This window comes from Rutilus rutilus, assembly GCF_951802725.1.
Source record: "Rutilus rutilus genome assembly, chromosome: 2".
Taxonomy (NCBI): domain Eukaryota; kingdom Metazoa; phylum Chordata; class Actinopteri; order Cypriniformes; family Leuciscidae; genus Rutilus; species Rutilus rutilus.
Window position 1 is genome coordinate 46,366,123 of NC_140210.1, and position 15,844 is coordinate 46,381,966.

General features: G+C 35.8%; 1 long non-coding RNA gene across 1 annotated transcript; it reads left to right on the top strand.

Annotated features, from left to right (window-relative positions):
- The first annotated feature begins 2,663 nt into the window (after positions 1-2,663).
- On the top strand, positions 2,664-14,021 carry LOC311286603. The gene is made up of 3 exons (XR_014626592.1): positions 2,664-2,704; positions 5,642-5,698; positions 13,901-14,021. It is a non-coding gene; the product is annotated as an uncharacterized lncRNA (long non-coding RNA).
- Positions 14,022-15,844: the final 1,823 nt, after the last annotated feature.

Genomic DNA, 15,844 nt, shown 5'->3' on the forward strand with positions numbered 1-15,844 from the left:
TCTGAACACATAATGTATTGACTACTCTCAGGATGGAAGGACCATTTCACCCAGTATAAAAAAAAGTGTTTCTGAACAGGATTACCTACCCTACCTTTAAATGATAAAATGGTCAAATGACTGTCAGCTCCCCAAAAAACCTGTAAACCATCCTAAATTAAATAAACTGAAAAACACTGTTATTTTACAGGTATTTCCTGAATAATCACGATCATATACCTTCATTGTAAAAAAACAATCGTAAAAAAAGGGTCAAATGACTGGCAGCTGCGGCTGGCAAACAAAAAACATAAAATTAAAGTAAAATATGCTAATTTAAATAAAGTGTAAAAAACTTTAAAATAAATTTGATGTCACCATGATTGAGATCAGTGTCTGCTATAGTTGGGCTCATGACCCTAATTTTTTAGCTTTAGTTAACTCTGGCTGCTTTAACTATGTATTTCATACACAATGTTATAGCAATAAATGTGGGAGTAAATATCAGATGATCTTGGTCAGTTAACAGTAATGTTATAATCATCATATGGCAATCTGGTTCACTGATTTGTCAGTCAAGCATGAATATATTAGATTAGATTACATAATATATAGATGGATTTTAGCTTTATACAAAGTAAGTAATGCCATAATTTTTCACATGACCCTTGAAATATTGCGGCATCAGTATTATAACAATCTGAAATTTAAAAAAATATATATATCATATAGAAAAAGTTTTGAGCTGGTTCATTTTTATTGTAGTATAGAGACATCAAGAATCAACATATGAATCTCAACAATGGTGACAACCAACAAAGCCTTTTTGTGACTTTATAGTAGTTCAGAGTTGATCAGAATTTTTTTTCATTGTCACCATTGTTGCGATTCATACGCTGATTCTTGATGTCTGAGTGAGTCTATATGATCCTGTCAAAACATTTTCTGTATAATGACTAAATAAAATCTGAGTATCCCAGCACTGCATGATTGTCTATAGCAGTTTCATCATGCAAAATTAGCTGACAGTCATTTGACTGTTTTTTTATGGGATTTTTTTTTTACAGTGAAGATGTTTGATCGTAATAATTCAGCAAATAGCTGTAAAATAACAGTGTTTTTCTGTAAAACATTTAAGGAAAGTTTCTGTAAAAGTTTTTTGCACTTCATTTAAATTAGGATATTTTACTTTATTTTTACGTTTTTTTGTCTACGTTTTTTTGGCAGCCGTAGCTGACAATCATTGACCGTTTTTTAAAGATTTTATTTTTTACAGTGTAAAGTCAACATTAACAGAAATTCTTCTAAATTAGCATAACAAAACATTAATCACTACTAAATCTCACACTTAACATTAATCTTACACACACACAAAAAAACATTATATTACACTTAATTTTAACATTTACTCTCCCTTTCGAGTGCCATCGGCAAAGCATGCTGGGAAATAGACATCCCAGCTGTTTCAGTTAAACTTAAGTTTGTCTAAATTAAAATAAATTATTTCATAAAACTCAAAACAATGAAACAGTTCAGTTTACTTAAAATATATCAGTTCTGTGAACTTGAATGAAAAAAAAAAAGTGCTAAATACTCATACAAGTTAATTTGACTGAACTAATTAGTTTAATTTAAGTTTGTCCTACTCAAACCAATTAATGATTTTGAGTGTTAGGGTTTAAAGTGTGATCATATTTTCTCTTGGCTTTAAATATTTGATATATGTATATAAAATACACTGACTCTAATTTGAGAAGAATATCCTAGTTTGTGAAATAAAAAATGAAATTAAGCCATCTTCTGCAACATATCTATTTAAAATGTAACATACAAAAGTCTTAACTATCTGTGAAATAATCAGAGAATCTGATCACAATGTCTATGTACAATTTATATGTATGACACGAGTCAATAGAAGAAGGCGGAACTGAGGAAATGACACATATTGTGTGGAAAGTTGTATTTTGAAGAGGGAAAACAGTGGACTTTTTTCATATTTCCTCATTAGAATGATGGACAGATAACTTCTCTATATCATCTCAACACACAAACTTTTTAAACTTGTCGGATGATGATCACTGTATATCAACAGAGCATTATTTAATTCGACGACTGATTTGTCTAAACACCAGTGAGGGGTAGGTTTAGGGGTGGAGTCAGGGGTAGGTTTAGGGGCAGGGTCAGGGGTAGGGTTAGGGGCGGGGTCATGGGTAGGTTTAGAGGCGGGGTCAGGGGTAGGTCATTTGTACAAATTAGTCAATAGTCACCTCATAAAATATGAGGAATTGATCAAGTTGTTTCTTCCTTTATTGCATTGTGCTTGACAATTACGGTTTTAAAAGTCTCAATTTGAACTCTGATCCAAAATCAAATGCTGTGGAATGTTTTACATGTGTGTTTGAAACAAAGAGAAAACAGCTTTTTATAAGTCATGTGTCAATGCAATGGCTAATTTGTTTATTCTCTAACTGTAAAGGAAACTCTTCCTCTGAACTGGTTTGTGGATAATCAGAAATAAACTGACAATGGCTTCCTTTCATAAAGGTGAGTATTCTTCTTGTGTTTAAAGGTTGGCTCTCATCGCCCCAAAAACCTTATGACCTGTGAACGTATGATGAATGTAGTTTTCTCAGACTCAATCCAATACAATTTCAGTGTTTTTATTGACTTTTTCTTCATATTTCAGGTTTTATAAAAACTCATCCTCTCATCTCTGCTATTCTGTGTAAGTCTAAACAGTGTTTTTTGCTTTTTGTCTGTATACTGATGTAATGACCAGTGAATCAGATCTGGTTTATCCTTCACGTCACTTCACACAGTAAATTCCCTGGTGTTGAATTACCATCGCTCAGTGTTCATAAGGGAAACTAGTTACTTTCAAATCCAGACTCAAAACACATCTGTTTAGCTATGCATTTACTGAACGAGCACTGTGCCAATGTTCGTCCGACTGTACTGTACTGTATTTTATTTTTTATTTTTCTAAACTGTTTTTAATATTCTTATTTCTTTTTATTATTTTTAATTTCTTCTATGTAAAGCACTTTGAATTGCCATTGTGCGTGTGTTGCCTGGTGTGTGTGTGTGTGTGTGTGTGTGTGGAATAAACATATGGCAGGACTTTTACTTTCGAACCCCTGGACTATACACCTCTGCAAGTCACTCAAGCACAAATTATTTTTTGAAGAAATTATCTTTCTTTCTGTTGAAACCTCTAGAATTCCTGAATCATCTACGACATGTCATTCATGCAATAATTTAAATTGATACATCTATAATCCCAGTCAACACGTTGATCTCACCGTGATCTCTCCATATGACCACAATGTGAGTTCACAGTGAGCTAAAAGTGTAACCTCACAGCGCACTCGCTGTGTGCTCATTTTATGGCCACAATATGAGGTCACCCCAGCTATAAATGTTATTGGATTTGAACATTTTAGTTGAAAATGAAAATTAGGTTGACGTCTAAACATTTGATGTCAGGCTCCAACTTCATTAAACAACTCCACAAACAGCATTACCAGCTTCACTTATTACTAACCAGACTGACTTTATTTCTGTCAGACGTCTACAAAAGTTTTTATTGAGAATTAACAGGTGTTTAACTCTAATGTGTTTCATTTGAAGTCACCATAACAGTGATTAGTGTTTCCATTAGTTGGGCTCTTAACTCTTATTATATCTTTTGTCTTTTTTGGCAGCTGTGACAGTGTGTTTGTCGAACACATTTACAGCAGCAAAGAAAGCTAAAGCTGTCGAAATCAGGTGATGATGGTTACCTGTTGATGGTTTTATAATCATCATGAAATAGACTGCTTCACTGAGGTAATTTGAATCTAACAACTGTGTTGTACCAATAATATATTCTCATCACAAACCCTGTGTTACTGCAGCGTGAGGTCCAACAATATTATAACAATCAGTTAGAAGCTTTTAACAAACCTGAACATGAAAAATGAATCCACCGTGACACACAGAGATATCAAAAATCAGCACATGAATCTCAACAAGGGTGGCAATATATATATATTTTTTAGATAAACAGATTAATTCATAACATCAATGAAAAGCTACTAAATGTCACAAAAAAAAACAACAGCAAAAAATAAAAGCACATATTTAGAATTAAAATAATAGGACAATTCAGCTGCATAATTTATTCATGTTGCAATGCATGCTGGGAGTTTTGTACAATGATGGTACCCAGCATGCATTGCAGCAAGGTACTTTAGATTGTCACCATTGTTGAGATTCATACGTTGATTATTGATGTCTGTGTTTGTTATCGAACAGTAATTTTTCATGCTCATGTTTGTTAAAATCTTCTAATTGATTGTTATAATATTGCTGGAACTCATGCTGCAGTAACACAGGGTTTGTAATGAGAATATATTTTTGGTACAACACAATTGTTATATTCAAATTACCTCAGTGAAACAGGTTACTTCATGATGATTATAAAACCATCAACAGGTAACCATCATCACCTGATCTCGTTTCACTTTAACTTTCTTTGCTGCTGCAAATGTGTTTGACAAACACACTGTCACAGCGGCCAAAACAGATAAAAGATATAATACGAGTTAAGAGCCCAACTAATGGAAACACTATTCACTGTAATGGTGACTTCAAATGAAACACATTAGAGTTAAACCTCTGTTAATTCTCAATAAAAACTTCTGTAGACTTCTGACAGAAATAAAGTCAGTCTGGTTAGTAATAAGTGAAGCTGGTAATGCTGTTTGTGGAGTTGTTTAATCCTCCTCTGCTGAGATCTTCACAGATTTAATGTCTTCTTTTCTCTTCAGTTGATTTCATCTAAGACTGTGGCTAAAGTCAGTTGTAGTTCTTGTGTTTCTGCTCGTCTCTTTTTTCTGTTCTCTTCTTTCTTTCAGTGATTCTTTTTGTTAACAGGCTGAGATGACTTCATATTTAATATACACAGATTTTGTGGCTCAGATAAGGTCCAGTTCTGGTTTATTTCTTTGCTCTTGGCTGACATGTGGCATTGCTATGGCCTGCTTGTGGCCCAGATTTGGCAAACAGGAGCGGCCCACCCAAGTGCCGTAATTCCACGCTGCATGTGGGCCAGATCATCTTTCCACGTGTGCCAGATGTGGGCCGGATCTGGGCCGACACAATGTTGCTATGTGGGTATTGTGGTCACAGTTTGAGCACACAGTGAGAGCGCTGTGAGGTTACACTTTTAGATCACTGTGAACTCAGATTGCTGACGGTGTGACCACATGGTGACATCACTGTGAGATCAAAGTGTTGACTGGGATGTGATTGATTTATCTGTGTAGAGAAACCACCCTAAACAACAACCACTTCTTTCACATAAAGCTGCTGTTTGACTTCAGAAGATTTGGAATATGACACACACATCATACTTCATATAGATACTGTAGTGCTGCAATGGTGCTTTTTTGTTAGTTTGAACAGAAAAGGCTTAAGAGTTTCATTATGTGGAAAAGATGGATGAGGATAATAATAATTTCTAGGATAGACAATACAATATTCTGTGAAAGAAAAAGTCATGATGACAGAACTTTCATTTTTTGTGAACTATTATTTTAAGTACAAGCTTATATTTATATGTTTATTTGTCTATTTTTTTTGTGTCCTAAACATGTTGATTTATAATTTTTTTTTTTAGATGTCTTAAGACTGTACTTGGCCTTTTCAACTGTCTCACCGGTGACGACTGCAATAGGTAATGTACACTGAAAAAATGTTTTGTCATTTGAACTTAGAAAATGTACTTCATGTGGAAACATCTACAATAACTGGCTGAAATGTTCAAATGAAATAAATGATTTAAGATTACAGATGGACCATGTAACGCTTTGCAGTTCTTTGTTCAATTTGAAATGAAATAAGCAGAAACGAGAAAATGGCCCCTTTATTCGTTTTTTTCAAAAAAACAAAAATACGAGATTTCGGCTTGATTTGTCGTTTTTTAGTTCACAGGCAAAAAACTGACTTGAAGTAAAACTTGAAGTAAAACGAAATTACTTCAAAATTCGTTTTCCACATCTGGGCGGCCTGCACTGTAAAAAAGAATACATTGATTTTATTGATATCTAATCAATAAAATTGAGGCAACAGATTACAAGCAATATTATTAATTAAATTTAACAAATTAGAATTGCGTAATAATTAATCAAATTAATTCCTTAAAAGTTAACCATTTAAAATGAGTAAAATTTACAAAATATATTTTATTGCCAACATTGAAGACACCTGGTGTTAACACGCAGAATCACTGAAGGAGAAAACCATAATTAAAGTCACCATTATGGAGATCAGTGTGTGTTTTAGTTGGGCTCTTGACCCTTAAATTATTAACTTTAAGTTTTGTTTGGCTGCTGTACATGAGTTATAATAGCCAGATGAACAAATAGAAAAGGTGATCTGATGGTGTTGGTTGTGTTTTAACATAATCATTATTTTACAATCATTTGACCTGAATGACTGAACTCTGCTTTTGTCTGACTTTTGTCTTAATGACTTTGAGTTAGGTTAACTTTATTAATTATAGCAGCATAATATTTTCAGCCTTTTCAATGAAATCCAAATGATCAAATCAATTAAAAAAAAAGTATATATATATATATATACACTTTTTTTTTTAAGCACACACACACATCAAGATTTTGCGTATGAATCTCAGTAATGGTGACAAACAGATCACCTCTGATCATAAGCTCATTATTTATTCATGCAGCAATGCATGATGGGAGCCATGAATGAGTTTTGATTGGTGACACCCAGAATGCACTGCAACATACTTTATTAATGTCACCATTGTTGAGATTCACAGGCTGATTATTTATGTCTATGTGTCTCTTTTTTGTATAAGAGAAACTTTTTAGAAATTAATTGGATTACATTGTAAAAGTTAAAAATATAATGCCGTACAAGACCAGTGCTGCTATAATTAATAGAGTTAACCTAACTAAATTGGACTCTATATGAATTCAGTGATTCAGGTCAAATGATTGTGAAATAATGATTATGTTAAAACACAACCAACACCATCAGATCACCTTTTCTCTTTGCTCATCTGGCTGTAAAAACTCATGTACAGCAGCCAAACAAAACTTAGAGTTAATAATTTAAGGGTCAAGAGCCCAACTAAAACACACACTGATCTCCATAATGGTGACTTTAATTATGGTTTTCTCCTTCAGTGATTCTGCGTGTTAACACCAGGTGTCTTCAATGTTGGCAATAAAAGATATTTTGTGAATTGTACTCATTTTAATTGGTTAAATTTTAACCCTCTGGGGACCAAAAACGCGCCCGCGCGTTTTGCTCGTTTTTTTTTTTTTAGCAATGAAAATAAACACTAAATGCTCTGTTAATTTTGATCTTTCATTTTCGTGTAATACATCAATCGATCCTGTTCAGTTTCTATTTTTTTTCTGTATACTCACAATAAAAATAAAGTGTTTTGCTTTTTGACAAATAAAGAAAAATTAAGATGATGCGATTTCTGCCTTCTCTCTGTCAGTAAACTCCCGTTTGAAACGCGTTCGAAAATGATCTATAACTCCGCGAAAATTCAGTCAAACAGGCAAACAGACCCACGGGCATAAAGCTTGAGATCGCATCTTTTAATTGAAGTCATTTATATAAAAAACAAATATTCTTAGTTTCTGTAATCTGTATACAAAGAGAGCGACTCCAGTCGAGCTCATTACGAGATGATTCACAGTAATTTGACCACTCCCCGGAGAGCGCGCGCTATTCAAATGCAAATTCCGAGAACCATTTCAGTCTGTGAAACGCCCACATCAGCTGTAAACAAAGCGCGTCGCGAGTGAGACATTATCCTTTATGGAGAAAAGTTTCCACAGTGCTGATGAGGAGAAATATCCTGATATGAGCAGCAGATCGCGCTGAGGAGTGAGGTAGGCTGTTTTCTTTTCTCAAGTGTGGAATAACGTTATGGAATAACGTTAGTGTAGGCCTATAAACCGCAAAAAGATGAATCGCATTTCTATAATATGACTCGCGTTTCTGTGAGATGAATGAAGGGTACATATTTGTAAAGAGTGTTTAGCCTAAATATGAATCGCGTGTCTGTGTGTGAAAGAATAAACTGCTTTGCCATAGCCTACTGAGATGAGTAAAAATCGACTGGAATATGTTGAAATAAAATGTATTTGTATAAGCAACGTAAATTAACATTTATATGCCCTGATATTTCAATAAAACAACGTTAGTCAGGCGTTAGTCACACTATTTTTGTCAAAAATAAAGTCATAGACTAAGATGTTAGATGTTCCAATGTTGGCTATATTCAAACTAATGAATACATATGATAAAATGTAGGCCTATAATCTTTTTTTTTCTTTCTTTTTTTTTTTTACAAAGAAAGAGTACACTTGAAATATTGTTGAAATTGTAATTATTGTTGTAATTGTAACATTTTTAATAAAATAGCTAAACATATTTACAAGATAGATGTAAGCGAAATCTTAAATGGTCAATATAAGTATTCTTCTAAATACATTGTCCTTGCATTGTGGCTCAGTCAGTGTCACACCTGAATGAATGGCTAATCAGGCTATGCAGAGTCATTATGCAGAGTGGGTGGGACACTGTAATCTAAGGTGTAAACTACTCCTCCCCCTCGCATATTGGCTTTCCAAGCAAAACCTGTTTTACACCATTTAAATCAATGTATTTTTTTTTTGTGAACGATAAAGCAAGACTATTTTCACATAATTTTGAAGCCAGTACTCAAAGGTACAACATCAATTAGACAAAAGTCTTGTGGACACATATTTAATATGTGTTTTGTGGTCTTAATTCAGCCACTTTCATTTTTATTTTTTCCAATAACCACGCATAAACATTATTCTCTTAAAAATACAAACATCTACATACACGTTGCCCGCATATTTTGGTAGCCCTGTTTGTGCTATATAGAGTGATTTTACACCTTTGCCATTAACATGTTTATAAATAACTGAAAAAAGCACAAATTTCAAGGCATGTCAGAACATCTCAAGGGCTCCAAAAACACCTTGGTCCCCAGAGGGTTAAGGAATTCATTTGATTAATTATTACTCAATTCTAATTTGTTAAATTTAATTAATAATATTGCTTGTAATCTGTTGCCTCAATTTTATTGATTAGATATCAATAAAATCAATGTATTCTTTTTTACAACATTTACAGTTTGATGAATTCTGTGTTTCAGGGGTTTCTAGTGCTGGTTGGAGTGTGAGTTACAGTCCTTCACACATCTGTGCACTAAAGGACTCAGCAGTGATAATGAGCTGCACTTATTCATACCCTACTGGATATCAGATCATGAAAGTGTTCTGGACTAAAACAAAAGATAAAAAGGAACATGAAGAGTATCCAGATCTGTCTGAGGACCCTGCATACAGAAAGAGGCTTCAGTATCTGGGAGATAAACAGCAGAACTGCACCGTCAGACTGAGTCATGTGACACTGAATGATTCACACATGTACTATTTCAGATTCATCACTGATAAAAATATAAAATGGATTGGTGTTCCAGGAGTGACTCTTACTGTCACAGGTGACTATGATGAGGTTTATCTCTTCTTCTATGCATTATGTAGAATAATAATCAGTGTATGACAGCAGCACTAGATATAATGTGTGTGTTGTGTTCAGATCTTCAGGTGGAGTCTCCTGAGAGAGTGACAGAGGGAGATTCAGTCACTCTGAGATGTAAAAGCAGCTGCGCTCTGACTGACAGAGCAACATTCATCTGGTACAGAAACTCACAGCCATTAACTGAGAGAAGAGACAGAAACAATGAACTCCTGCTGCAGTCAGTCAGAAGAGATGATTCAGGCAGATATAGCTGTGCTGTAGACGGACACACTCACATCTCTCCTGCTGTTCAGCTCAATGTCATGTGTGAGTACAGATTGACTTTCTCTCTTTAACCCTCATGCACTTTAGATTTCTGGTTACAGTCTGTGTGGTCCAGGTCAAACTGATCCTAATTGTATTCAATTCCCCAAAAATCACACTATGAAAAAACATTATAATAATTACATTCAGGTACAAATAATGAACTTTTAATATCAATACTTTTCACACATTACAAAGAATACATTTCTGAATTTATGATTTATAAAAATGTTTTAACCACTATTTTTAAGACTGCCCCTCCCCGACACCCGTGGGACACTTGTCATTATACATTTATAACAATAATATCTTAGTCAAAATGACACGCCCCCTTCCGCCGATTGGTCAAGCAAATCTGAGCATGTGACGTCATCAGTTGTCGCTCAGGTCTGTTCAACAAAATAGTCCTCTATGGCTACAGATTCTTAAACTGTACAGGGCAGGTCCTATTGGGCTTTCTTCTGTGCAACTTTACACGTTTCACAGAAATCATTACATCAGAAATATGAATTATTAGTCTGCCACCAGCCTGTTTTATTTAGCTGTGCGGAGTTAAATCTGTGTGGTGAAGCTGCGCTTGACAGCGCCGAGCGGGAGAGGCTCACTGACCAATGTTCAGTCAGCAGTCAGAACTTTTCTTTTAGACGTTCCGTTTTGCCACGGGATGGTGATTGCAAATACTGTAATGCCAATCGGCTGAGGGTGGTTAGCGATGATGGTGAAATACATTTTTACTAGATAGGTACAGGATAGTTTAAAGTAACAGAGATTGTTTTGGCTTGAATAAAGTTATTTTCCAGCTAAAGTTAATTTGATTGATTCACTTCCATCACAACGATCATTAGTGATTAACTTAGGGGCCGCTAACACGACACCGTTTTAACAGGAAACTTTACACAGACTTTAAACGCGAAACCTGTGAGAACGCTGATGGTGTGCACATGCGTATTACGAGTTCAGTCTATTGGTATGCGCGTTTGAATATATGTGCGCAGGTTTGTAATTCCCTACAAGCCAAGCCTTAAAAAACTACTTGTCTGGCCTTAACATTGTGATACAGAATTTTATCACTTCGGGGTAGATACGCGAACCGAATTTTCGCGTCAACGCTTGATCTGTAGAGTGGTAAAGGGATCCTCCATAAGGAGAAACTAGTTGGCACTTTAGCACCCCGCTATGACGTCGGGTCCAGCAGCAGGTCCTTCATCAGATCTGCATACGGCCTGGATCTGGCAGGCTGCGGGAAAACCTTGGGATAAACAAAAACACTAAAATTAGCATAGATGCCATTCTTCTTATGATGTAACAAGTACATCAGGATTTATGGGAAGTGTTCCCAGTTCCGGCTGACCTAATCTATGCAGCCTAACATTGAATTATAGAAGTCTATAATGTGTTATGTGTATGCTAGGTCAAAGAGATGTGTCTTTAATCTAGCTTTGAACTGACAGAGTGTGTCTGCTTCCCAGACAATGTTAGGAAGACAGTTCCAAAATTTTGGTGCTAAATAGGAAAAGGATCTACCGCCAGCAGTCGATTTTGATATTCTAGGTATTATCAACTGGCCGGAATTTTGAGATCGCAATAGACGTGAAGGACTATAATGCGTTAAGAGCTCGCTCAAGTACAGTGAGCTAAACCATTTAGTGCTTTGTAAGTAATCAGCAATATTTAAAAATGTATACGAATGCAGTGTTGACAGACCTGGGCTAATATGGTCATACTTCCTGGTTCTGGTAAGAACTTGAGCTGCTGCGTTTTGAACTAGCTGTAGTTTGTTTGTTAAGCGTGCAGCTCAACCACCCATAAGCAGAGGTGGAGAGTCCAGGGGTCAGAAAGTAAAAGTCCTGCCATATATTTATTCCACCCATGAACTCACACAGCAAACACTCCAGTGTTAAATGAACTCTCCTGTGAGTTTATTTGGCTCCAGACTCAAGAGTGTTAAAGTTAATGAGATAATTAAGTAATTGTTTGAGTGATGATTGAGCATTATTGAAAACACCTGATGTTAACAAGCAGAATTACTGAAGGAGAAAATCTCTTTTTTAAGTTGCCATTATGGTGATCAGTGTTTGCTTTAGTTGGGCTGTTGACCCTTAAACTAATAACTTTAGATTTTGTTTGGCTGTTGTATCTGCGTTATAACTCTCAGATGAACAAAGAGAAACGTTGATCAGATGGTGTTGGTTATGTTTTGACATAATCATAATTTGACCTGAATCACAAAACTCATTTAGAGAGTTAAGTTTACCTTGTGGATTACAGCTGCCTGTGATTCTAATATTAAGCCATGTTAATCATTTTCAATGTAATCAGAAATATTTCTTGAAAGTTGTTCTGATCAAAGAACTTTGAAAAATTATATTATTTGGACACACTGACACCAAGAATCAGCCTGTGATTCTCAACAATGGTGACAATAATAAAGCATATTGCAGTGCATTCTGGGTGCCACCAATCAAAACTCATCCATGGCTCCCATCATGCATTGCGGTATGAATAAATTATGATCTGAATTGTCTTGTTTTCCTAATTGAATATTCTTTTTGTCACGATTGTTGAGATTCATACACTGAATCTTGATGTCTGTGTGTGCCTTAAAGAAATATTTTCTTTTTCTTTATCAGAACAACTTTTAAGAAATAATTTGAATTATATTGAAAAATCTGGAACTTAATCTGTAGAATTACTGTGATGTTGTAATGACCAATATACATTTAAGTGAGAGATTAGGCTCTAATTGAGTTCAGTGATTCAGATCAAATTATGATCAAATATAACCAACACCACCTGATCAACTTTTCTTTTTGTTCATCTGGCTGTAATAACTCAGATCAACAGCCAAACAAAATCTAAAAATAATCATTTGAAGGTCAACTGCCCAACTAAATCGAACACTAATCTCCATAACGGTGTCTAAAATTGTGATTTTTCTCCTTCAGTGATTCTGCTTATTAACATCAGGTGTCTTCAATATTGCTCAATCATCACTCAGTCAATCACTAAATTATCTCATTAACTTTAACACTCTTGAGTCTGGAGCCAAATAAACTCCCAGGAGAGTTCATTTAACACTGGAGTTTTTGCTGTGTGAGTTCATGGGTGGAATAAACATATGGCAGGACTTTTACTTTCTGACCACTGGACTTTCCACCTCTGCACACACACAGCGGAGAGCACACACACACACACACACACACAGCGGAGAGCACACACACACAAAGCGGAGAGCACAGATCACACACAGCAGAGAGCACAGATCACACACAAACACACACACAAAGCGGAGAGCCCACACAGCGGAGAGCACAGATCACACACACACACACAAAGCGGAGAACACACACACAGCGGAGAGCACAACACACACAAAGAGTGGAGAGCACACACACACACACATACAGTGGAGAGTACACACACACACACACACACACACACACACACACAGTGGAGAGCACACACACACAGTGGAGAGTACACACACACACACACACACACACAGTGGAGAGTACACACACACACAGTGGAGAGTACACACACAGCGGAGAGCACACACACACACACACACATACACACACAGCGGAGAGCGCACACACACACACACACACACAGTGTGTTTTTTGTATTATTTGCTTATGAAATATTGAGGAAACTGAATGTCAGATTGTTACTTTAATATTAGTTTGTGGATTCCCGCTGAAAACCTGGCAATGGTAATTTTGAAATGGTCATTTTTAGACCAAGAAAATGGAAATAAATTCTTTAAAAAAATAGTACTAATAATAATATGTACATGATTATTTTGGTATGTAATGTGTTGATGTTTAAATAATCCTATAAATGCATTTTAAAACATATTGTAGATCGAAATGAATCTGAATTAGCAAAAGAATAAGAAGAAAAGTAATGTCTAAAGCTGCACTTTTGGTTACATTTTGTAATATTAACATTACCAGAAACTTGTTAATTTCTTAATATATTTTCAAAACAGTTTATCTCTCTGCAGACCCCTGCTACAACTACACTGTGCTGAACGATACATGGAGATCCATCAATAATACATATGCTTCAGTCAGAAACTGTGACTACTATGTCTCCTGGAGCGGCTGGTATCGTCTCTTCATTAATGGTGTGAGTGCTCATATCCCAGACACATGTGTTGCGAGGTACAGCTGTGGCACTCAAGTCCCGCTCTGGATACGTGGTGGACACCCAACAGTAACAGATGGAGTCGTCACTCGAGATGTCTGTGGTAATGATGGGAGTTACTGCTGCTATTACGGGTCATTTCCCATTAAAGTCAAAGCCTGTCCAGGCAATTACTATGTCTATGAGCTGGTTAGACCACCTTACTGCAGTCTTGCATACTGTGCAGGTAATTATATTCACATGAGCTCTTTCTACACATTCATGATATTTGTGTCTCTGTTCATTAATCACTATTCATCCAAACTTTCAGACACTGGCAGCGTTAACACCAGCCCTACAACTGTCACACCAGTGACCATCTCACCTGGTAATGTTACACACTGTGTCTCTATTGGCTTATTTTCTGAATGGTTTCTAATGTATGTAGGCTACAGATCAGGGGCAGTATTCACAAAGCATTTTATCTTACCACTAGGAGTACTCCTAAATCGCACTAAAAGATTTTAGCTAGGAGTTTTCTCTTAAAAGTTATTTACAACGCCTTTCAGACCTACTCTTAGTAAAGAAAAATGACAACTCCTAAACTAAGAGTGAGTCTTCGTTGCTATGGATGACGTCATTACTCATGCACGAGCTTGACTGAAGTGACCACCTTGATTGGCTGATGATTGTAACGCGGGAATGATGCCAAACGCCTCCCCTACGATGATGAGTGACAGGTGACAGGTCTGAGAATGCGTGCGCTACACAAGTAGTGCGAAGGACGGAAGATGATGAATAACTGAATAAATAGCCTAAATGAATAAAGAGTAAGGCAAAACAAATAGCCTAGTAGCCTAATGAAACATACGGATTGATGCAACATATTTGGAACATTATTGAATTAATCTGTCACTATATGCCTCTGCCTACACAGCAAAATCCCCAGTGTTAAATCAACACTGCTCAGAGCACATATGGTCCCACTCTACATGGTGTTAAAGTAACACTGAAGCAGTGTTAAAGTTAATGAGACAATTAAGTGATCAATTGAGTGATGATTGAGCATTAGTGATTAACACCTGTTGTTGTTAACAAGCAGAATCACTGAAGGAAAGAGAAACACAAGAACTACAACTGACTTCAGCCACAGCCTTAAATTAAATCTGTGAAGATCTCAGCAGAGGAGGATAAAACAACTCCACAAACAGAATTTCCAGCTAAATTTTTTATAAACACAAAATTATAGCAATTAGAGAAAATGTTATACTAAAAAGTCAAGATTCCAACTAAAGCAAACGCTAACCACCATCATGGTGACTTTAAAATACAACTATTGATTAAACCGGAAATTAAATAAAGTAAATCTGGTTAGCTTTAAGTGAAACTGGTAATAAGTGTACGGCCATGCATTTCACCTTTTTGTTTGGTTTATTCCAACCAAAATTCAACGACTGCCCAACGTTGGAGCTTGACGTCAAACAAACATTGGATTTAGACATCAAACCGACTTTCATTTTCAACCAAAATCCAACGTCTGACCGACGTTGTAGTCTATATCATGTGCCTGCTGGGATCAACATCATGACATCTTGACGTCAAATAAATGTTGAATTGACATCAAATACCAACAAAGCATGACATCAAAATAACATCAAAATGACATCAGCAGAGGTCAAAATCTTGACATCAAATTGACATCGACACTTTGACGTCAATATGACTTTCATTTTTGACCTATTTCGTGATGTAATTTTGACATCAATGTTGATGTCATATTGATGTTAAATTGACATCAAATGCCCGCTGGGATCACTGCAAC